General features: G+C 39.8%; 1 long non-coding RNA gene across 2 annotated transcripts in view; it reads left to right on the top strand.

Moving 5' to 3' along the window:
- LOC116800461 overlaps window positions 1–15,147 on the top strand; it is a 36,236-nt gene that overhangs the window by 12,629 nt on the left and 8,460 nt on the right. Inside the window, exon 4 of one of the 2 annotated variants that reach the window (XR_004361414.1) lies at window positions 4,346–4,388. The exons of the other annotated variant lie outside the window; for it this stretch is intronic. This is a non-coding gene — a long non-coding RNA (uncharacterized LOC116800461). The remainder of the gene's footprint in view (window positions 1–4,345; window positions 4,389–15,147) is intronic. 2 annotated transcript variants of the gene reach the window in all.

Below are 15,147 nucleotides of genomic sequence, written 5' to 3'. Positions count from 1 at the left end.
AAGTGCCTTCCCCTTGAAACCGCAGTTTACATTGTTTCATATGATACCCCTTGCGATAAGATGGCTCGTATAACAATAGCACATAGCTAAAGAGCACATTCGTTGATTAGTGAAACAGCCTTGCTGTTGCTCAGACATTTCCACACAAATTGCCAAGCGAAATCGATTTCGAATTACAAAATAATACAGAACTGTAAATGGAGGCAATGAAATGGAATTCGACACGAGACGGACGTTTTCATGATGCGTGAAAGTCAACCTCAGCCTTGTGCGGCTAGGAAGCGAATTAAATCGCAACGAACAAACAAAGTGAAATGTAAACATCGTAAAATTCGAATGAAATCGCGAACAAACATATGTACAAATGTACAATCTACAAGTGTACATACATATATCTACGTATGTGAGCACAATAAAATCAAGCTTAACAAGAGCATTCAATGAGCCACTTTTCATGCTTGCCGCGCCGAATAAGATCGGTTTAAAAAAAAAAAACGAAAAACATCAAAAATAACACCAATTTGAACTTATCTTAGATGGCGCGCTTGGCTCTTTTATTCCTTTTTTGTTGAGTTTTGGCTGCGTTTTTGTGTAAAATGCTTTCATGTCAAGTTTGTTGAGCTCTTGTTGGCAAGGTTATTGCACACGAGAAGCGCTCATAAAAAGCATATAAGCACATATATAAACAAACCGCAAAAGAATAAATTTTAAGGTAAAACATGCGATAATTAAATATTTGATATGTCAGCTGGTCGGCAAACAACAAAAGGCAGGGTAACCAAGTAGATGAGGATACGATACACAGGTAGATAGAGTTCCCAGACCGCACCCTGCATTGAGTAAAACCAAACTTCCGCAAATTCCCGGATCAAGAATTATCACATGTGCAACGCCCATAGATTGCAGTTTCCCAGTGGCACTTATGGCCATCGAAACGCAGTCGCTGCATTTTAATCAAGTGCCAAGAAAACACCTCCAGTGCCAAGGCGACTGTTTGGCATTCGCCAGGCATTTGCATTTGTACGCGCTGCATTTTCTTTTTTTGGCCCCCCCCATCGGAAAAATTCCAAGCCATGAGGGGGAAAATGAGCGAAAGACAACACAAAACCAAACTGGACAAGTGTAAAGTATTCCATTCACCAGCACTGCGGCTAATGGCCATAATGAATATGAATAATTATTCACGCTAATATCGTGTCTCGAAGGCTTTTCAATATGCATAACATTTTGTCCGGAAATGGGCATGGCCTAATCATCTTCGCTGAGGTTTCTGGTTTCGTTATGAATGGGAAATATGTACATAAGACAAAATATAATCGACTTTTAATACTTATACAATTTAAAACCAAATTCATTTTTTCACATCATTTATCCATTTGAAGCAGATTAGTTCATTCATTCATTCGGCTTGCCACTATAATCTAATTTATAAAAATAAGTAAATTTCTGTGCGCTTTTGTCATTTGACAAGCCGACACCCTGCAAAATGCATAGTCCAACTTTATTGTAAGCCAAGCAAACAGACAATAGTCTCATCTCTGGCGCACTCAGAAACTCTGTAGAAAGAAAGAAAAGGCGAATAGCCCCGCATTTCTAGCTCCATCTCACTCGCTCGCACTTAAATTTATTATCATGTAAAACTTTTGTGCAACAATGTGAATAACAAAAGCTGAAAATCGCTGCTACTGTGCAGCTGTTCAGCCTCCCCTCCCTCGCTTCCAGTTCTCCGCCCCGGCAATTGTTCTAGTTGATAATTTATTTGAATATTTGGCATAATTATTCCGGTGTGAGCAACAACAAGAAACAAAAGAGTAAAACCCGTTATATAATAGCGAACATTTCACAAGACTGCAAGAGCCCAGCTTTTATGTGTATCTGTAAGATACAAAATTGCACTGAGAATTGGGCAAACAGAACTATGATTTGTAAAGTAGCTCAGTCCGGGTTGACTTGACATTGAGAACTGAAACGGAGATAATGACCAGATAACCAGTAATATTTGTTGTATGACTCCACTATCTGATTGCTGACAAATGAAAAATGATTGTCGCTAATTGGGGCTTTAGTTTGACCAGGGTAAAGGAAAGGAAACAACCAGATAGCTCCTAACTTTAGCCACCGAGCGGAAGATAAATGGTTTAGCTCAACATTGAAGATTGGCCATTTAAGGCACACACAAACACACACTCACACACTGGCCAATCACTTAAAGTCGATTAACTTCATAGCCAAATGAAAGCCCACACTGAACGAGAATGCGATCGCGATCGCGATCGAGAACTCGATCTTCTATAATTTTGTAGTTTGCGCCTCTGGCTCTTCGCTTTGTTTTGAGATCTGATCCGTTGCGATCGTCGTGCGTCTCGAATCGAAACGCGCATAAATTTCTATGCTCTATGCTTTTGTAAATCTGAAGCGCTCGCCCCATCCCCTGCAGTAGATACAGTAGCGGCAACCATTAATCAAAAGGCACTACGGTCTAGCCATCGCGAAGATCGCATATTAGTTACACTTTAGCGGGGCGCCCAGAAATCTGATGGCGGGTTATTAGTTCGCCTGAGTTACTGAGATGCAAAGCAGTTGGAGATTGATCGCTTACAAGATGAGTGGCTAGCTGCGAAGTAACTTGAGCTGACATAAGACATGGGGCTTGGCCGGGTTCAAGGCGATTCCAGACACGGCTTAAGAACAGACCTCTGATTTATGGGGCTAATGGATTGTGGGAAGTGCTCCACTAAGCCGAGAAAGATTAATACATAATGTACACATGTGCCAATGCTCTTAAGATTGAGTCATATTCAATTATTCGCTTAGGTTTGCTATTAAATAAAGGGTGTATTTTATCATTAGCGAAATATAATCTTTTCATTGGCTTATATTGCATTATTTAGCCCAAACATAGCCAAAATGACAGATCATCATAAAAACCAAATGGATAGCCGTTTGATTTTTATCTTGAGCTGAGCTTTATGTAATTTAACTTGCCCATAAATATAACCACTTTGCATTTATGACAGCATTCTTTTATACTGTGATTTTCTAGCACAATAAATCCTTCTTTTTTTCTGCAAGGCCATAAATAATGGCGGAATAAATGTGTTTGCATTTCTATTCATTCGACTTGGCGTCAACGCTTCACAAATGCGGGAGAAATGTCAACAGCGCTTCTGCAATTCGTTCGCTCACATTGGCAAATTTATGCAAATTTTTATTTATTAAATAAACACGCAAAGTGCGTGTCATCAGCTGTTACACCAGGGTGGATAGTGGGTGGTGTGGGATTGTCGGTGGTTAGTCCGCCTTTTTGGGGCCAACGAACGACAACGACAACGACGAGGACAACGACAATCGCTGGAAGTTGATTGGCAATTTGTTGTAGTAACTACGCGAGTTTAGTTTACTAGGAGGGGTTCTATGGGTGCTAATGAACTTGAGGTTACAGCTGGGAAAGGGCGAATGATCTAGTGTGAGAGTGCGTCATAGAAGCAAGAAATTGTTATGGAGTACTATAATTTGATAGGGGTCTTTTGTATGCTACTTGTGCCTATATAAAGTCAATTAAGTTGGTTCTTTTATTGTTTATTTACCTCAATACTGAACAATTTTAAATTAAAATTTTGTATTCCCAACCCGACTTATCACTACCTCCCAGCTTACGTTCTCCTTCTTTTCCAACCAAGTTGACTGGCACAAAGTTGGCCAACTTTGTCATCAGCTTGCGAAATCCAGCCTGTCCTCGACAAGTTGTGATTGTTGCGATATCAAGTAACCACTTTGGGCCCAAGTTACTTTTACTGTCTGTTGTGCCCCCAACCTCTATCAATTATAAAAGATACTGCGCCACTGAGCATGAAATTAGTCTGGCTTTAGCATGCAACTCCCCACTTCTCTACGCACATGTGCCTCCCGTAAATATAACCCTGACTTTCATGACAATTTGCAGTAGTTACATGGCTCGTCATCGCACTCGATATTATGGACTCCTTTTCCCTTGTTTATCTCTATATTAATTTATGCATATTTTTTTATTCGTCGATTGTCTTGCGTTACAGTTGACAAGTTTTGCTTGGTCGTTGGTGGTGGTGGGTGTACCAGTACCATTAATCGGTGGTTGTTGCTGCCACTTTGTTTATGTGGTTCAGGTAGAATAAGTACCACAATTTATTATCTCCTACATGGCATTGCGTTGTAACGCAGCGACTTTGATTAATTTTAATAGCCTGGCTAGAACAAGTTGTCTCGTTGGCTGTAATTAATAATTATTTTTATTTGATTGCCAATTTTGTCTGGCATTTATCTAACCATGTACTGTGTGTGCTTTTCCTCCTTCTTCATTTTTTTGCAGACGTCTTGATTGCGCAAGAGTAAACCTTTTTGTTTTGGACAAGGTGAGTTGAACTTTGCCAGGCGGACTGGAGTGGAGTGTCATGTTGCCAGAAAGGGAACACAAAAGTAATTAATTGAATTTTGTTGCGAAGCGTATCGAATGGCTAATAAAGTTCTTGCGCAAGCGGTTGTTTCCAAATTCCCCACATGGGTCATTGGTCGCCGAGTCAATAATCTGCCATTAGTCCCATTCAAAATCAAAACCTTATCTAGGCACATACCTCTGCCCCATTTGCTCCACTAACCTAGTGTTACGAAAACGATTGATATGGAATCAGCAGCACTCCCACAACTATCGTAAATTCCATTATAAATACAACAACAGCGACAAAGTGACGCCGTAAAAACACCAAATGCATAATGCAACCTAAAGTGCAACTGCCAACTGGGTTTATCAATGTGTGCCGCAGAGATACTTTTATAGTGCCGCCTCTTCGGAGTCAACAAATCGGTGACCCACTTCTAAGTGGCAACGACATCGCGACGCGACTCTCTAATCAGCCAGTAACTTTGCGGCTTGATAAATGCATGAAACGTAGATGGAAAGCGAATAATAATAATAATAATAATAATAATACGAGTCAAACAGAAAACAATTACAAATCAGTGCACTGGCTGACAGAAGCTTTCTGCTAGGGAGTTTAATAACCTCGTGTCGAGTTTTCCCGGCTTCCTGTATGCGATAAAAACAATGAATGCACTCCGATATGTGTCAACTGTATTGTCTGCCAACTGGCAGATACTTGCCACAAAAACCATCTTTTGTCCCAGGTCCTTGGCATTTTAAGCCCACACTCCCACGCATTGCGAAGGCTTTAAGGTTTCTGCGAAAAGTTAAAAATAACTTTATTATACTAGAATATTTTTTCTAATTAAAACTTTTCTTCATTTGGAGCTTAACACTTTGGTCATATTTTGCTATTATTAGTGGCCCACTGACAAGCCAGTTGGAAATTAACTTTCTGATGGACTTAGTGGGCTTAGTGGCGGCGGTGCCTTAAACGGAAAAGAGGGAAAGCGTCAAGTGGGCGGGAAAAGTGGGAGGCGTGGGTCTGCGTATAGAGATGATAGCTTTTATAAACTAACCGCCCCTCTCTATTTTGTTCTATCCAGAGATGGGTTTGATGTGTTTCTTTTGTTATTCCACACAATTCGCGCGTTTAACCTGACAAGAATTTCAATGAGTTCGTTTCCCTTTCGGTAGTTTCAGCCTCTCAGCTTAGAGCCAAAACAGATATCTATAGAAACACCAGAAAAAAATACGAACAGGGTATAACATTTTGCAAAAACTTAAAGCAGAACCTGCTTACTCATAATGATGCTATGTCAGAAAATGAAGTGGTTTACCCCAGGTTAACTAACAATAAATTGTTTATCTTATCAAATATTTTCCACATATTGCCTTGGTTAAATTGTCAGTTTTTTTATATGGCCAATATCAAATTTCGTTTATATTAATTTATGAGTTTATGACTTTGGCTTTCTATACACAAGATAGCTGCGGTATCTTTATAAATTAACGATTATTGGGTACGCGTTTTATGTTGCCAAAAATGAATCGTTCGTGCAATCTTTTATAATACATGTAATTAAATGCCATTCAATTTTCCACTCGATTAGTGGCTTTCAAATTTCGATTTATTTATCGACGACTCTGCTCTGTCCATTTAATCTCGTCAGCATCTCAAAGTGAAATTTTTGGCGCCCCCTCTTCAAAAACTCGTTATCCAAAACGGTGATTTAGCTTAGCTATGAAATGAAAAATTTCACAAAAAGCTTTACCCTTATTCGGCTAATTGTTATTTAGTGCGACTGAAAGAGCCGCCAACACCTAAAGTTCTTGGCTTGTCTCATGTTTAATAAAACGATGAGCCATCGGTGCATATTCATGTTTAGATTTAGTTCAGGTTCATCTAACTATCTTACGTCACACACGCTCTTCGACACTTAGGTGATGAGCAAAGTTGTTGACATCTAAGTAAGTGAGCCTGGCCACGTAATCGATTTGCCCTTTTGGCAGGAGTTGCGGTTCCCTGCGCCCATCAAAGGCTATTCTTTCATTTCTTCTTTTTTTTTCGTTTGGCCAAGTTTTATGAGCCAATTACATGCAACACTGGGCACAAGAACACAGCGCTGAAATATCACATCCATCACATGCTAAGCTCGCATCATGTAGCAACTATTACGAGTATGTGAGTGCGATTCGCCACTGCCCCACGTCCTTCTGCATCTCCTTCGAAACCCTCGACGCATGCAACCTATGAGTATCGCCGTCTATCATTAAACTGTCGTAAATCACAAGTAATTGACATTATACAACAGCCAAGCGCAACGGATCGGTCAAACGATCAGCAGACGACTGGCAGGCAAGCATGCAGGCAAATAAGCAACAATTACCCCAAGACAACAAACATTTTTCTCGAAAAGTACACGTAGCAACAATTAAGCTAAAGATATCACATGGAAATCGTCAGTGCGCTGAATTCCGAGATAACGAAGCTGAGATGCTCTATTAGTTAATATCAGAAGATAGGCGAGCTTTTGCTTCTAAGCAAGTCCATTTTGGTTTACATATTGTTATGCAACGAACTTCTTTTTGTAAACAGAGCTGTGTAGTTTGTTGTTTATTAATCCAATCAAAGAATCACAATGACAAACATTTCATTCCCACAAATTAATGCGAAACCACATGGGACGATCTGAAGCGGCATAAACGCATTTGTTAAAACAGTTCGACGTTTGGCTCTGGCTCCCACCTGCCCGTCCGTCTCTAGATCAATTGGCATAGATCTCTAGAGATTGTAGTGCCCCAATGAAATGCACAATTGAAATGCAGCCGAACAATGAGCGAATATATATTTAGACTGACACACTAAGCAAAAAGCAGAAGCCAGAATCGTAACCAACCCAAGTCAACCCACTTTTGCAGGAAGATTACGAAATCCGTTGGCCGATGCTGTGTGAATGTGCCACGCGTAATTCTTTATAGAACAGTTGAGGAGACTCAGCGTCACTGGGTTGGATTAGATAAGGCGGAGGCATCAACTATAAATAAATCGAGATATATACCTTTTGCATGTATCAAATTGTTAGCTAATAGCTGCAAAATGACGTTGCGATTGCAAGCGAAGGTCTTTTTGGCTGGCAGCAGGTGGTCAAGGCTTTCGATTCTGAAGTCATGACTAGTTAAAAAATACATAAAAATCCAACGATAAATGCGTAATTTTTTATTGCAATAAACTTATGTTTGTTTATTATTATTGTTTGGATAATAAGCAGGAAATTGCAAATCAAGGCAGGAAAAAGTAACGCTACATGCTATCAAGTGTTTGCAAACAAAAGGCGCAAAACACGCTGAATTACTAATAAGCTTTACTGCTCATTTTTTTTTATAAAGAAAACGAACGTTGTATCGAGTGTTTTTGTTCACAGCATTGACATTCTCTTGCCAGCTCATCATTAAATTCTTTATTGAATAGTCTTAAAATCGTTATTACTAAACTTTATAGACCTTGATAGTTGCATGCGCTTCACTGCTCATATGGCCGAATCTTAATGAATCTTTATTCCTTTCCTCACCAATTACTTAAGTAATTTATGCAAATTTCAAATTTTTATACGCTTCAGCAACTTCTTATGACTCTCAACTCTCGAACTCGAAAGTATAGCTCGTTTTATGGATTTTAGCTAGAAAACCGTTGGAATACTCCGGTGCTATTATGGCGGAGCATCCGTTCTGGATGTCGTTGAGTTGCATAGAAGGGCTATAATAAATGGTCTAGAGTTTAATATTCTCGCCTTCTTTTTATTGCCGCGAAGGAGTTCGTTCTGTGGCCCAGCTGTTTGGGGTCCAACGCTGGTCAGGAATGTAATTACACTGCGCATTAAAATTAAGCAACATAAACTACAGACAACAGCATAAACAAGCTAAAGCAGAACTAATTAACATTCCCCTTGCTTTCGTATCCAATGGAGTTGTGCAGCATGTGGTATAATCAGAGTTCTGAAGGGCTAAGGGGGCTTTAACTTTTGACAAAAGATATATGAAAGATCGCTTGATTAATTCTATCTAGAATACAACAAAATTAACATGGCGATGTTCATTAATTTACTAAATGTAAAGCTTACAAAATAAAAATTATTAGAATTAACAAGTGATATATTTTACAGCTGTCAACAAAAAGTATTTTAAAGAATGCACTTCCTGTCGCAATAACATATTCTGACACAATGTTAAGTTTAGAAAGTGAAGCCCCCTTTTAGTTTTCCAACCACGTACGCCACTGTTCTGGTGGTCATTTAGTGTCGAAACTGAGGGGGCAGAACTGCAGTCGAAACTCCGCTCGTCAAGCTTGAACGGCTGTGACAACTCCCCTCCAGTTGGCTGGAATTTGTTCCAAATAGAAGTCCCTGGTTCCACTTTGGGTTGAATGGAATGGTTCGAATGGTACTCCCCTGTCTGATTGTTATTTCTCTTATGCTTCATTTGTTCCATTTTATTCCATGTTATTTTGTTCTATTGTCTATCGGAAGTTGCGCTTGTTGTTAATTTATGCGTTTTGTGGAAGTTCCCCCTCCCCGGAATCCGACAGGAAATGCAATTAGTTTGAGGGGGTTCTCTCGCAGCATTTGGAAATCTTTTTTTGTCAGTGTTTTGTGGAGTGTCATAAATTGGCGGCGGTTTTGTTTATGTTTCTGCTTCGACTGTTGCTGTGTGTGGCCCCTGTGGGGTTCTTGTTTTTTTTTGACCCACATGCTGTTTAAGTTCTTTTTGAATGCAAATGAGTTACGAGCCTCTTAAGCAACTTGATGGCATTTTTGACAAATTTGTTGAAAATTTACAACTTGACTACTGCTGTTAGATGGAAGTGTTGTCTAAATTTTCGGGGAAATGAAGAAACCATATGGCTATACTGACCCAAAGGAAGTCGTTGATTTAACGAATCAATTTGGAGAACCAATGGAATTTCCTACAATGAAGTCGTTGAAAATATTTAAACTGGGAATAAAAAAAGTATTAACTGCTTCGACATTTTTAAATTTTTATTAAATCTGACTTTGTTACTGTTTCTCTTAGCAAACTCTCCTGTAATCTGCTAAATCCCCCTAAGTGTTGAGTGTTTCTGTTCGCATTTAGTTTCTAAAAATATAAAACTTTTTACTTACGTGCCGTTTAAACAATGCCAGGAATTGGCGCGTGAAAATTGTTTCGTTTGATGAAAAAAAAAAAATTATTTTCAATTGGAAAGCAGTTCAAACAGACAGAAAGAAGCGCTAATTAGCGAACAGAAACCGAAGCAAACCAGCAGAAAAAAAAGATACAAAAAGCAATATTAGCAGTTCGAAGATGCATCTATACAACATCAAGAAAATTTCACTGGGAAAATTATAAAACGTGCACACATCGACGATATCGATTTCACTGCGAAAATAGGAAAGCAAAACAAAACCGGCGGCTGGCGCGTTCAGGAAAACTGTGGAAAAGCCGAAACTCGTTCGCGCAGGCGCTTTTCATTTTCAATGCAATGACAATTTGAACGCCAGGGGGCGCCACAGCACCCAGCCAACTGTTCCCATTAATCGCACGTTCTAGATTGGAGATCTCCTCCTCCTTCTGTTATGACCGATCATCGTTCATTATCGTCGAGTTACGTGTTCGTGGGGCACAAACGAAAATTCACATAAATTCTTTACACCGCGGGGAATGTGGATTCCTTTCTCCGCCTCGTTTTCAGCCTCATCCTCTCTGGACCAGCATATATCTTGGTCACTGGGTCGGTCTCGATGGCGTCTGGCTTACATAGTTTATGTGTGGGGCTCGAAAATGCCTATCTTTTGGGGGCCACCGCACGGTCCTAGCTCTTTCCTGCTGCTTTTGCCGCTCTCGTATTTATTTACTTAGACATCAGGTAGCCCCACGTTTCCCGGTTGTTTACTAATTTTTTCCCCCTGGAAAATCGAGTCCGCCCGTGATTTGTATCTATTTATACAAATTCAAATGCTTCTGCTCTTAGTCAATGCAGACGATTCTTTCAATTGAATTCTCATTGCGCTGAAGCAATTTATACTGATTATTGAGAAATATTAGCTTGTGGTTAACAGGTGGCGGTTTTTAAGTGGGCTAATTGCTGTGGTAGAGAATCAGAAATTGAACATTAATTCCATTTTTAAGGCAACTAAAAGAAATGGGTCTTTCATTTGCTTAACTGCATTTGGGAAATGAGTCCCAGGTAGACTTTCCAATTTATTAAAAATCCTAACCCATGCTCTCCGCAATCCGCCCACATTTGCATCTAATTGCAATCACAAATCTAAAATGTATGCCTTGCTCCAGCGAAACAGCCGTATCTCAACCAATTCCAACCCCGACGACCCAAAAGAAAAGGTTTATAGGCAAACAAGACCTCAGATGCTATCCAAAATGCCGGAGCAGACAATTATGCATGCCCTGGCTGGAGATACGAAAGTTTTATGAGTATAATCAGGCGCAGAGCGAAACTTATCGTAGGTCAGAGCCAGTGAATCGAACCGAACGCAGGCGTTCAGATAGATGGCTTATAAGATAGATAGATAGATGGTCTCCTTGGGCGGAAGATCGGGGGTAAGGGTGAAATGATTCAATGATTGCCAATGGTCGGAGCAGCGACAACATGAAAACTGTTGGCTGCAACACGGACTGGAAAAGAAATATCTGCTGCTGGCATAATGAAGTGAGCTCCTTGTTCGACTTGGACTTGGTATGGGTCTTGGACTTGGAGTGGAGTGAAGTGGAGTCTAGTGGACGGGATGGGATGGACTGGATTTTGGTGCTGCTCCACTATGATTAAGCAGCGACTTGGAATCGATGATGTCGAGGTGGTGGTCAATGGTCAGCAGCAGTAATAAAAACAAAAACAGAAAAATTGATTGGCCATGGCTGCGGCTGCAGGCAGTGGTTAAATCAAAAGCTTCCACTTTTTCAATTTTTTTTGGTTTTGTTTTTGTTTCTCCAACTCGATCTTGTCTATTATACATTAAAGAGCTGCTTTTGTTGTTATGACAACAAGAAAATGAAAAATAAAAAAGAAACTGACGGCAATTGATAGGAAATTGGGTTGAGTTGGCTCTTGGTTCGTTGACTTGGCTCAACTGATGCAACTTCAGGATTGATTAAAGTCACGGCTCGTCTTGGTAATTAATGCAGTGATGTAAGACTGACTGATTGACAATGGCAGTTAATATTTAATTGATTACCTCGCGCCAGTGAATCAATCAATCAATTGGAGTTGAATTGCCAAGGAAATGGGCGTGGCTGTCAAATGCGTTGGTTGTTAGTTTGGAAATGAAAAGTGAAAACATTTGTCGCAATCGCTGGAAAGTTGCAGTTTTGATTTGTAGCGGATACACAGCAGGGAAATCAACTGAAACGAGTGCGAATAGTGCAGTCCCGGCGAGTATCTTTAAGATACTTTTTCGACGGCGCGATACAGACACTGACAGCTGTCAGTGCGTTTCTTTTTGCAAGTGACCAGAAAACACAAATTTATTGCATGCCAAAAAGAACACAAAGCAAAAAAAAACTATACAACTTGGGCAGAAATACGCACAGGTACTTAAAAATAGCCGTGACGACCCTGGGTGCCCTTAAAATGCCGGCAGTACGCTCTGTTTAGTTTCTTGGATGTTTTCTCAAGTTATGCGGCCAGACAGATAGCCAACTTATAGACGTCATCAGGGAGACAGTTTCGAAATAAAAGGTGCAACCGAACAGGAAATGGGCGGAAGTCTATATCTGAACGGCTTTATCAATAGAAAGTAGCTGCCAAAGCTACTTCGAAATGATTTCGGTGACGGAAACCACAAATTCTTTTCAATAGGAAGTAAAAGCACCATTCTGAGTTCTGATATTGCTTTCAAGAATTGATACGATATAAACCTTATCTATATAATGGCCTACGACTAATCCAAATTTTTATATATTTTCATTCCAGGTAAGCAATAAAAAACGTGTGATTAAACACTAGGAATTCTGTAAGTTCGGGAACAATATAAACTCACAAATGCATGCTCTTTTCCGGGTACACGTGCCCCCAAAAGATATTTACCCAGCCATTTTCACCCAACGAAGGGCCCGACAATGCCCCATTAATTCGCTACTTAGCATCCACAAGAAATTCGAAGATAGCCCTTGGTGGAGTAGCTCGGATGTAACCAAATTACCCGTGCATAAAAAAGAGAATTGTGTATACAAAAACTACAAAAACAGAAAACGTAGAACCATGCGGTTCCAGTTTTTAATTAAAAAACCCGACTTGCCAGCTCCGAGCAACGGAGACTCCCAGAAGTTTTTCCAGCTCTCTGTCTTGAGTATTAATTAACAACTTCCTCTCGGATTTCTACGATCTCTTGTGTGTTTTTTATTGCCATGCGAATGGTAATAATAATTTTTATTCTTTTTTTTTCCTTCTTCCTTTGCCGAAAAAAAAGTTTGCTTAATATTCTGTGGGCACATTTGACCCAAATCAAGCAGTTGCTGACAGCACTGACCCATTTGGCCGCAGAAATCAGAAATAGTTTTATATGCATATAAAATCACGTTTCGGTGGTTTTCAGTGTGCGTTTTGTATGAATAAATAACAAAAATGTGATGCAAAATTAATGCAAAACAAATTCATGCAAATCGTTATTTTGTTTACTTTGAAAAGTATAACAAGTTTTATTTTCATAAGAAATTGACTGAGACAAAATCCGTAATTATATTTTAAACATCAAAATTTTCGGAATAAACAGGCATACTCATTGACTTCACCTACCGTTATTATATATGCATGTGAATTAACTTAGTTAATTTCGTTCGGACCGCCTTTCCACACTTTTTTCGTAACAAATTAGTCAGTTGAATAATCTGTCTCCTAAATTAACCATGCAATGTGAGCAAGTGAAAGTGTCTTATTGCATGTGGCATGTGTCTCACCGGTTAACGCTGCGTATGCGTAATATTTGTCAAAATCAAAAGCCGCGAAAAATGATCATGAGGGAAAACATGAAAACAAGATCCAAAAGCAAATTGATGGCAATTTATGTGCAGAGCCTAACGGATAATTATTATTTACGCATTTATTGGTGCATGAAAATGTAAATTGCGACAAGATCACGAAAGGAGTTGCCGTCATAGTTGTAACACCAAACACAACAACCGGGCAACCAAGTTTGGTCAGCAAAGAAGCGACAACGAACTCAAGTGCATTAACCTTAAAAATCTTTAGCCACTTAAGTGCAACGCCAACATCTGCAACAGCAACAACAACAACAACAACAATCAAGGGGCATGCGTTTGGCGACAACAACAACAAGAGTAACAACAAGTTGTTAGCTCGCTGGACCATGATCTTCAAAAACCTGCATCGAAGACCATGTGAAAGAAGCCAAAGCCTCCGAAGCCAGTTTAGCAAGTTTCGGACCCCAGGAGTTCAGGTCTTCGTCTTTGGCCAGCAACTTGTTAGGGATTTTAGCGGCTTCATCCTCCCCTCTCTAAGTACAATTAGCAAAACTTTTGGCTGATTTAAAAACAGCTTGCGAAAGGTTTTCTCCTCGTCTAATTGACAACTTCATTATGAGTCTTCACAAATTGTTTAGCCAGCCATTGACGCTCATTAAGTATTTCGCCCCAGCCACCAATCAATATTCAGACCTTTAACTTGCACTTTCTGCTGTGGAAATTTTGGGTTTTTATGGGAATACTGTCTGTCTTGCATTTCCCGACTCATTTACTTTCCATTTTTGTTGGTCTGCATTGTAATTTATTTATTCCGCTTTAAATGTTCCAGCGATGAAGAGTTGACAGACCTTGACTTTTGGCCCGCTCTTGTGTTTATATACTTCCACTTTTCGACTGTTTTTTCCTATGCCAGAGAAAACCTTTCAAATGGAAATTTTGTGACATTTCTTATTTACGAGTTTTCTCATATTTCTTTTGTGAGTTGACTTTGTCGGTGCTGTGTCGGTTTTCTGATGCTGCTGCACTGCGTTGAGTAGCTCGACGCTCCAAGTGATATATGGTTTGGCTTTAGCCTAAATGGAATGAATAGTTTGCATGCATAATATGTCACTTTCAGGAGTTGTATAACGCAGCTCATCTCGAGTGCCATAACAGTAACAATTGAAGCTAGCCATTTAGGAGTTATTATTATATTTATTTATATGTTGCCTCACGGCGATGATCTGCGCAAAATTTGAACAGCTTTACGGACGTGTTTTAATTACAACTTTGACATTACTTGTACTTTCGAGAATTGCATGTCTAATTGCTTTGCGCTTCGCGGATTTTTGGTACTTGTTTTTATTTTTGAATGCTTCGCTTTCATGACGATTGCCAATTTTTCATTGTTCGAAAGATGTAAGATGGACGAAAAACTGAAACCCAAACTGCAACTGAAACTGCAAAGTCGTTGCTGACTGAGGCGAGTGAATGGATTTGCTACAGCCTTGGCTGGCAAACAAATCAGAAACAAAGGCAAAAGCTGAGCTGGGGTTTCAAAGCTGGAGCTTGGTGGCGGCTGGTCATCGGAATAGGATTTGGAATCGGAATTCCAATCGTTATCGGTGCACGCCAGGTGCGCTAGTTATGCAATAGAAATAGCCGTAGCGCAAAGTTCAAGAAATATTGGCACGAGCTTGACTCACCCGAAAAACTGGGTCAAGTTTTTAATGATTCTCCTCGCACACGAAAAGTAAACAAAGAAATTCGCCTGTTCTCGTGGCTGTTGCATAAAAATAAACCTT

This window comes from Drosophila sechellia, chromosome 2L, assembly GCF_004382195.2.
Source record: "Drosophila sechellia strain sech25 chromosome 2L, ASM438219v1, whole genome shotgun sequence".
NCBI lineage: Eukaryota > Metazoa > Arthropoda > Insecta > Diptera > Drosophilidae > Drosophila > Drosophila sechellia.
This window is presented reverse-complemented; position numbering and strand designations above follow the sequence as displayed.